Source organism: Diabrotica virgifera, chromosome 8 (genome assembly GCF_917563875.1).
Source record: "Diabrotica virgifera virgifera chromosome 8, PGI_DIABVI_V3a".
In the NCBI taxonomy this organism is placed as follows: domain Eukaryota; kingdom Metazoa; phylum Arthropoda; class Insecta; order Coleoptera; family Chrysomelidae; genus Diabrotica; species Diabrotica virgifera.
In genome coordinates this window covers 26,579,173-26,587,670 of record NC_065450.1, presented here as the reverse complement: position 1 = coordinate 26,587,670, position 8,498 = coordinate 26,579,173, and the positions used below count along the sequence as shown (strand labels likewise).

The window sequence follows — 8,498 nt, the reverse complement described above, 5'->3', positions numbered from 1 at the left end:
TTTGGGTAGACTTCTAAGTGATGCAGATACATACAATTTTAATAAGTATTTCCAGTAGAGCTACTGCAATAACATCCAACAATGGGCCTATTGTTATAGGAAGGGGTTGTGGAATTAATACCAATATGACCATTCAAAATTTTCATAAAATTTTGGATAAAAGGGTATTCATTAGTTGTTATCAGTTAAGTTTAAAACTTGGCACTCATGGATAGCTATACTCTATACCATAATATATAATACATAATGTACAATACTTGTTTCAAATATTTACATGTAAATAAAATAATCCTAATTACTTGTAAAAGTAAGGTTATAAATTTAAGAATACAGAACTCTCTTTTAAAACCAAAGTGGCATTAGACTAATTTTAAAATTCCCGCTAAAAGGAAAAAGGTAAATCTGGCAACAGTGCCGTCGTTTGCTGGAAATTTAGCCCCGTATTTATAGTCAGTACTCAAGACTGATCTCGAGACCGGTCTCAGCCAAGACGATCTTACGGCAACGTCGAGCTCAAGACCACGTGTGACCACGTTCTGTTTTATAAACGAGTCTTCGGCTGATCTCGGCCAAGATTGATCTCGAGGCTGGAAAATTATGGATTTTAAGCAATTTTGACATAGAACACCAACTAAAAACTGTCAATCGTCAAGTTAAATATCTTTGAAATGTTTTTATATTTATTTTGTTTTTTGAAAATGGATTATTAAAATGTTTTCAGTTAAATAAAGTTTATTTTATTAGTGGATAGTTTACATTTTTATTTTTTCTAAATCTTACATGCTATTTGTTCAAAGGTTAATGACCTCACATTTCTTTCCATTATGAGGTAAAGGATTTCTTTTCTTTGTGGTAAAGGATTGCATATTAAAGGAAAGTATAAATATATTCTTTGATATTACCCCAGTATATAACAGAATACTGTGATATTACTTTATTCTTCGTTGGAGATATCCTTTATTTCTTCTGAGAGAAAGCAAATAAAACTATGGTACTTCCTAGTATTACCTGCCTTTTTATTAATGGTGTAAGCTTTCTTGTATGTTTATATTCTTCATCTGACTTAAAACAAAGAAGAAACCATGACAGGTGGAACTTATATAAAATGCAATTACTATTTTCATGGGAATAAGCTGCAATTTAAGTTTGAAATTAAATTTATTTAATGTTTAAATTCTTAAAGACAGGTCACATGCTATAAATTTTGTGACGGATATTATTGAGTTAAAGTTGATTTTATGTAATCGAATTAACTATATTTTAATAAAATCGTCCCAGGAACGCAACTCATAAATATTGGCTATATTGCTTTAAAGTCATCTACTCTAAAATGTATAAATATATGTCTGAATTGTCAATATGAATGAGTCAGATAAAATTAAATTATTAGAAGAATTTTTATCAAGCAACAACAATATTGATATAAAATATTAACAATCTTACCCAAATAACAGCACAAAAGTAAATATAGCCTATCCATTTCTACTGGACATTAACGCTCCTCCTCCAATTCTACACTTCTATATCATCCAAATCTCCTTACTGCTTCTAACAACTCTTTTCATGGTCTTTCTCTTTTTTTTTTCCTCCAAAAATAATCTGTTACATGTCGCTCTTACATTCAAGTAATGTTGACCTAGCCACCTGACTTTCCATATCTATTATTTTTTGCCAGTCCTAACTCAGAACTGCCAGCCCCTACCAGTACTATGTCTATTTTCATTTCATCTTTCTTATTAATTGTTTCAAGTGCCACAAGCATACAATGCCACTTAAATAACTGCTTCATAATACATTTTTGCATTATAGTTGTCCTACATACGTTTTTGACTTCAATCATATACCATCGATCTGCTTACTAGCTCACTCTTAGTAGTATCTTTTCTATTTCTTTTTCTTCTTCCCATTTATCAATTATTGCCACTCCTAAATACTTGAATTGGTTGATATTTTCAATTTTGTATGCCTTTGTTCCTGTTTTTAGTGTGAAAAATTTATTCTACTTCATCTCTCCATACATTTCAATACACTTAATATTTTATTTTTGTTTCATTTATAGACATGCAATTTTCTTGCTTCACCTCTCAAGTTTCTAAACAACTTCAGCTTTTTTTCTTGTTAAGAGGACTATGTCATCTGCATAAATAATGGTATACAGTGATGAGCGTGCTATTAACTGGCAAAATGACACAAAAGATGGAAACATATAGTACGTTGTGAAATAAAAGGAGATGAAACTAGTAGAGGTGTACAATTATCAACCTACAAATTTACATTACATTACATAATTTCCCACCTTTAGACCTCTGCGACAGTTGTCATACTCCTCCCACACATCTAAAGGTGACAAACTATGTCATGTAAATTTATAGGTTTCTATAGATAATTTTACATCTCTTTTTATTTCACAACATATGTTTTCCATTTTTTGCGCTATTTTGCTGGTTATTAGAGTGCTGTTTACACGCCTGGACCTCGGAGGTAATCTACACTATATCGACATGGTGTTTTTTTATTAGTTGGATTATACACATTGGTTATATATTATCATTAAAATATAGTCATATTGTCTTTTAACTAATTATGGGATATATCAGATTTTTATTAACATCCTAAGTGCTCTAAACTTTGTTGCAAACAAACGCTAAACACAGTTGCTCGAAATGACATAGTGTAGTTTACCTCTGAGGTCCAGATGTGTAATTAATTTTATATTTGGTAAGGAAAGGTTTGTCAAATAAATACTTATTTAAGAAGAGGGAAACTCATACTCATTTATTTTAAAATAAAATATAAAAAATACATATTAAGAAATAAAATAAAAAATAATATATCTAACATAATACAGATTCAATAATGTATTCTCAGAATAAATAAACAAATTCCAGTTGAACAAGAGAAAGACAGAAGGTATATTTATATTCCAAAAATATATGGTGAAAGTACAATAGTAGAGTAGCAGTAGACAGGTAGGTAAAATAAATGATGATAAATTGATAAAGCACTGGAAACAACGATAAAGCACTAGAATCAGGCTAAATAGCATCTAAAATATGAAGACCAGAGAAGATATAATTTTGAACTATACAGGGCATACCACGATTCATATACATTCATCAAAATAGGACCACGTTCTAAGAGGAAAGATGGAAGCATATGAAATATAATTTTGAACTATACAGGGCATACCACGATCCATATACATTCATCAAAATAGGACCACGTTCTAAGAGGAAGGATAGAAGCATATGAAATATAATTTTGAACTATACAGGGCATACCACGATCCATATGCATTCATCAAAATAGGACCACGTTCTAAGAGGAAGGATGGAAGCATATGAAATACTTTCCAAAATAAACACACAAATGTCAGCTGGACATATAACGAGAGAAAGACTATAGATTAGATATAAGGAACAAACAGAATAAGACATTGATATTTTAAAAATAAAAAATTGCAAGAACAAATCCTGAAATAGATTGGAATGGAGCTGTATTCCTCAAGAGACCAAAACTCAAACAAAAAGGGCTGTCGAACAATGATCATGATATTTTGAGAAATAATAGACAAAAAAATCAAACACAATAAGAGTAGGTATTCAATAATGTATTCTCATGCAAAATATTGTTGAAAAAAATGTCACCAAAAATTTAGAAATTGTTCCACATCATTAACATGTCTATTTACCACCAGATCATTATTTACCTAGATTGTAAGGTACTGCTGTAGCACATATTATTGCAAGACATGTATATAATTTGGTTTGTAGACCTTGTTGAAGACAAGGAAACTCTTTTCCAGGTTCCAAATAGCTTTTCTACATTTCTTGTTCTCACATGAGTACTATGGTAAAAATCTTATTTTCTTGATCATTACCTAAAAAGATATTTATGTCTATTAAATAACCTACTATTTATTTAGCAATTATCAATAAATACCTGGGTGTAATACTGGGGTAAGTAGATAGTGTCTGCATGCATACCCACTACTGTCATCTATTCCTATTAATAATCCTGGAATTTCACTTCTTTCCATTTCACAATTTCACTCTTAATGCTCTTAGATCAAATATTGATAACCTTGTTGTTGAACAATAATACACATAATTTCTCTTCTAGTACCTACAAATTCATTTACATAAGAGCCTGAATAACATAATATATTGTATGTCTTTACAGTACCTGTACATTTTTGGAAAGCGGGGTCCTCATAAAAACTGGTTATATTCCTATAAGTAGCATAAAACCTTTATTGTTTAAGTTAATGCGCTGATTCGCTGATGAACTTCAATATTGTAATACTCCATTGTATTTTAGATTATATTTTTATCTTGAATATATCGCTTTTGTATACTTCCCGGGCGATTTTCTTCTCCAATATTATCAATAAACTCTAAAAATGCTTTTACTTCTTCATACATTTTTGTTGTAATTAGAAAAACAAAAAATATATGTTGGAACCAATGAACTGTCAATGAACTGACAGTTCATTGGTTGGAACTGAATTTAAAATATTCAAAATTCAAACAATAACAAACAAAGTTAGGTTAGAATCGCGGTCTTGAGGAAGGTCGATCGATGACTTGAGATTCGCCTGTCATTTTACACTTCCCAAGACAACGTCGTGTCTCGAGATCGGTTTATAAAACACAAAGTTGGTTCAAGGTCGGTCTTGAGCATCGACGCTGTCTTGAGACTCGACTATAAATACGGGCCTTAATCTCTCCCCCTTTTTAGTTATAATATATCTCTGATTTGTTCTTTGTAATTTTAAGTTGGTAGGTACCTACTGTTATCTTTTATAGGTTATTTTGATATTTTGAGGTTGGCGACACTGAATATAACATGACAGTCACGATGTAATAAAAATTTGTACTTTGAAGATAAAAATTAATAAAAACCATAATTAAATAAAGTAGTTTTTGTATGAAATATAAGTAAATAAGAAATAACACTACATGAAAGCAAAACAAAGACGTTCACCAAAGACAATTTACAACTTTAGGAACACAAAACATCCATCCTAAGTTTAACAAGACAATTCAATAGAGAGTTATTGCCACCGGCAAATAAAGGATCCTTTATTACAGGATACTTTAATAAAGGACAAATACAGGACGGGTCTAAAAGAGTGGTATTGCAAACGCAGTTAAGGAATCTTTTATTTTGACAAATGTCATGAAATATTTTTGTATAAATATAAAAATAACCTATAAAATTCCATTTGTTGATAAAAGTTAAAATAAGATAATTGAAAAGAGTAAAACGTTAAATTTAATTATTTTGTCATTTAAAGATGTTTAGACAGCAACTTATATCCCATAATACTCATCGTTCAATAATATGGAAGTGCAATTGGAAATACCTACTATTTTAGGAGTTTTTAAATACTTTTGGATTATGGGTATATTAAATGGGGAATTTCTGCAGAATATATTATTAGGGAATAGTGGATATCCAGTCCTACATATCCCATCTACAACTACCTATGACACCATTGCAGAACATTCAGACAGAAGTTGTGTTTTATAATCAATCACAAACCCCTTCAAGAATTGTTATTGAAAGAACATTTGGTATTTTGAAAAGATTTCCCATTTTAACGTATGTAATGAGATGCAAGTTACCTTTTGTTCAAAGAATAATATCGGCTTGTTCAGTTTTACATAATATTGCAGTAGATAATAGAGAAAACGTTGAAATACTGGCAAATGAGTGTGCTATTGATATTGATATAGAAGCTGTGGCAGTACATTTTCAACCAGGAGCTAATCTAATGCAACTAAATTGTGTGTGTGTGTGTGTGTGTTTGTTTAAAAATATTGTTCGACATTTAAAGCTAGCTTAAACTAATTTTATTTTTATTGGACTGCAGTTTGTTAATAAACTTATAAATAAATATAAATATTATATTGGTGACTGATTTTAAGTATTTTATAATCATTAGCAGGTTTTAAATAATAAATTTATAAATATATACATGCTATTGGCGTTTGATCTTTTATCGTTTAAAATATGTTCATTGTTCATTAAGATCCACTATGGCCCTCTCTTTTCACCTCTGGATAACTAGTTATCAGGAAGTTTATCTGACAAGATACTAATAGATATCTGGCAGAGAAAAACTTCCCATTAACTAGTTATCCGGAGCTGAAAAGACAGATACTAAGGATACTGTTATATAAACTTCCCAATAATTAGTTATCTGGAAATGAAAAGACCTCTAATAGCTAATCTGTCAAATAAACTTCCCCATAGACAAAAATATAATAGAAAAATTAAGCTTTATGGTGGTTTTTTATTAATTTTTTTGGCAGTGTTTAAATAAACAAACACTGATGGCATGAAATGGATCACGAATAAGGAGGTTCTAGGAGGAATGAAGAAAGAATTGGAGATTGTGTTTACCATTAAACGCATAAAACTGCAGTATCTGGGACACATATGAGAAATCAGCACCGTTACTCCCTGCTGCAGTACATATTGCAAGGTACAGTCAAAGGTAAGAGAAGACCCAGTAGACGGAGAATATCAATGGAACTGTTTCGAATTGCAGCTAGCAAGGTTATGATTGCTAATATGATTTCCAACATTCGAAACGGATAGGAACCAAAAGAAGAAGATGGCATGAAAATGAAAGTGTATTAATACTTTTGATTAAAAACTTTATAGATTCTAATCTGTAAAAGACTAAATTTTCAAAAATAAATAAGTACTTAAACCTTTGTTTTATTTTGTTAACCTAACCTGTTATATATCTGTTGAATTGAACTCTATTTTGAATCTAGAATTTTAACAAATCCTAACCTTCTTTAAAATTTATTGAAATTACCTCATATCTATAATAAATGTTTATTTTATACAAAAATGTAAAATATATTGAGTTTAAATGAGTTAATGATAATCTATGTCTGATCATTGTAATTAATAACACTTTTTATTTACATAATATTCCTTTTTACAACTTTTTGTAATCACTCAAGCTTCAATAAAATGTTCTTTTTTATATTCCTTTGGGTCAAAACATCAATAATCTATATCTGAGAATATTACTTAGAGTTCTTTTTAATAAATAAAACCCAACATACAACTTTAATGATGAAAGTTAATCAAATATCAATCCCACAATAAAATTATCAATCAAAAGAAACGACAAGATAAATTCAAAATACAAGTGAAGTTAGACTTTTCTTCACATTTTTGACACGTTATGTCAAAATAAAGGAACTTTTATTAAAAGAAGGGTGTCCTCGAATTTTCCTTAAATACAGGCGGCCTGTATTTTATTAAAGGACAAAAATAAAAGACGCAATACTGCGCATGCTTATATGTCAAAATAAAGGATCTTTTATTACAGGCTGAATAAAAAGACGTTGGCAATAGAGAGATATCGAAACTCGGAGTTAAAAGTTCCTTTATTACAGGATCTTTTAATAAAGGACAAATACAGGACATGTGCAATGAGAGTTATCGAAACCACTCGAAACGCAGCTTTAAGAAATCTTTTATTTTGACAAATGACATTAAATAATTTTGTAAATGTAAAAATAACGTAAATAACCTATAAAATTCTATTTGTTACCTCCTTTAATAAGATCTTATATATAAAAGATAAAAATTAAAATAAGATCGTTGAATTTAATTATTTTGTCATTTAAAGAACAACATAACCCATAATACTCATTGTACAACATGGAAGTGAAAAAATTAGAGATACTATATTAGTTGTTAAATACTTTTGCATACATATATGAAATGGAGAATTTATGAACAATGTATTTGCTAGGGTATATCCAGTGCTCAACCACCTAATGACACCATTGCAAAATCTTCAGACAGCAGTTGAAGTGCTATATAACTATTAATCACAAATTGCTTCAAGAATTATTGTTATTGAAAGAACATCTGGTATTTTGAAGAGAAGATTTTAAATATTAATATGTGAAATAAGATGCAAGTTACCTTTTATTCAAAGAATAATACGAGCTTCTTCAGTTTTACATGTACTAACAAATATGAAGGTGCTGCGATTTAATCCAACAAGCTGTGGCAGTACATTTTCAACCAGGAGCAAATCTAGTGCAACTGCAACTAAATTTTGTGTGTTTGTTTGTGTTAAAATTATTCTCAATTTAAGGCAAGTTTAAATGGTTAATGTTGATAATTTTATTTTTATTGGACTGCAGTTTGCTAATAAGTTAAAAATAAATAGGTATAGTAATATAGTATATATAGTTTAATATTGGTGTCTGATTTTAAGTATTTTATTATTAGCAGTTTTTTAATAAATTTATAAATACATATTGGTGTTTGATTTTATGTATCCGTTAAAATATGTTATCACTTTCCGTTAAAAGGACTTCCACAACTAGCAAAAATATATGAACAAACAAATTGTTTTAACAGGTTTTGGAGAACCGTTGATACACAGATGCGTTGCAGAGCACATATAGGAAATTAAACAGATTGTGGATGAGTGGAATGCCCTATACAAA

General features: G+C 29.7%; 1 long non-coding RNA gene across 2 annotated transcripts; it reads right to left on the bottom strand.

The window, feature by feature from the left end:
- Positions 1-2,745: 2,745 nt before the first annotated feature.
- On the bottom strand, positions 2,746-4,738 carry LOC126890716 (uncharacterized). 2 transcript variants are annotated; one of them, XR_007700421.1, is made up of 4 exons: positions 4,542-4,738; positions 4,186-4,396; positions 3,943-4,125; positions 2,746-3,880 (listed from the first exon to the last, which is right to left on the bottom strand). It is a non-coding gene; the product is annotated as an uncharacterized LOC126890716 (long non-coding RNA). The 2 variants fall into 2 exon arrangements; XR_007700420.1 differs by lacking the exon at positions 4,542-4,738 and having other exon boundaries at positions 4,186-4,482.
- Positions 4,739-8,498: the final 3,760 nt, after the last annotated feature.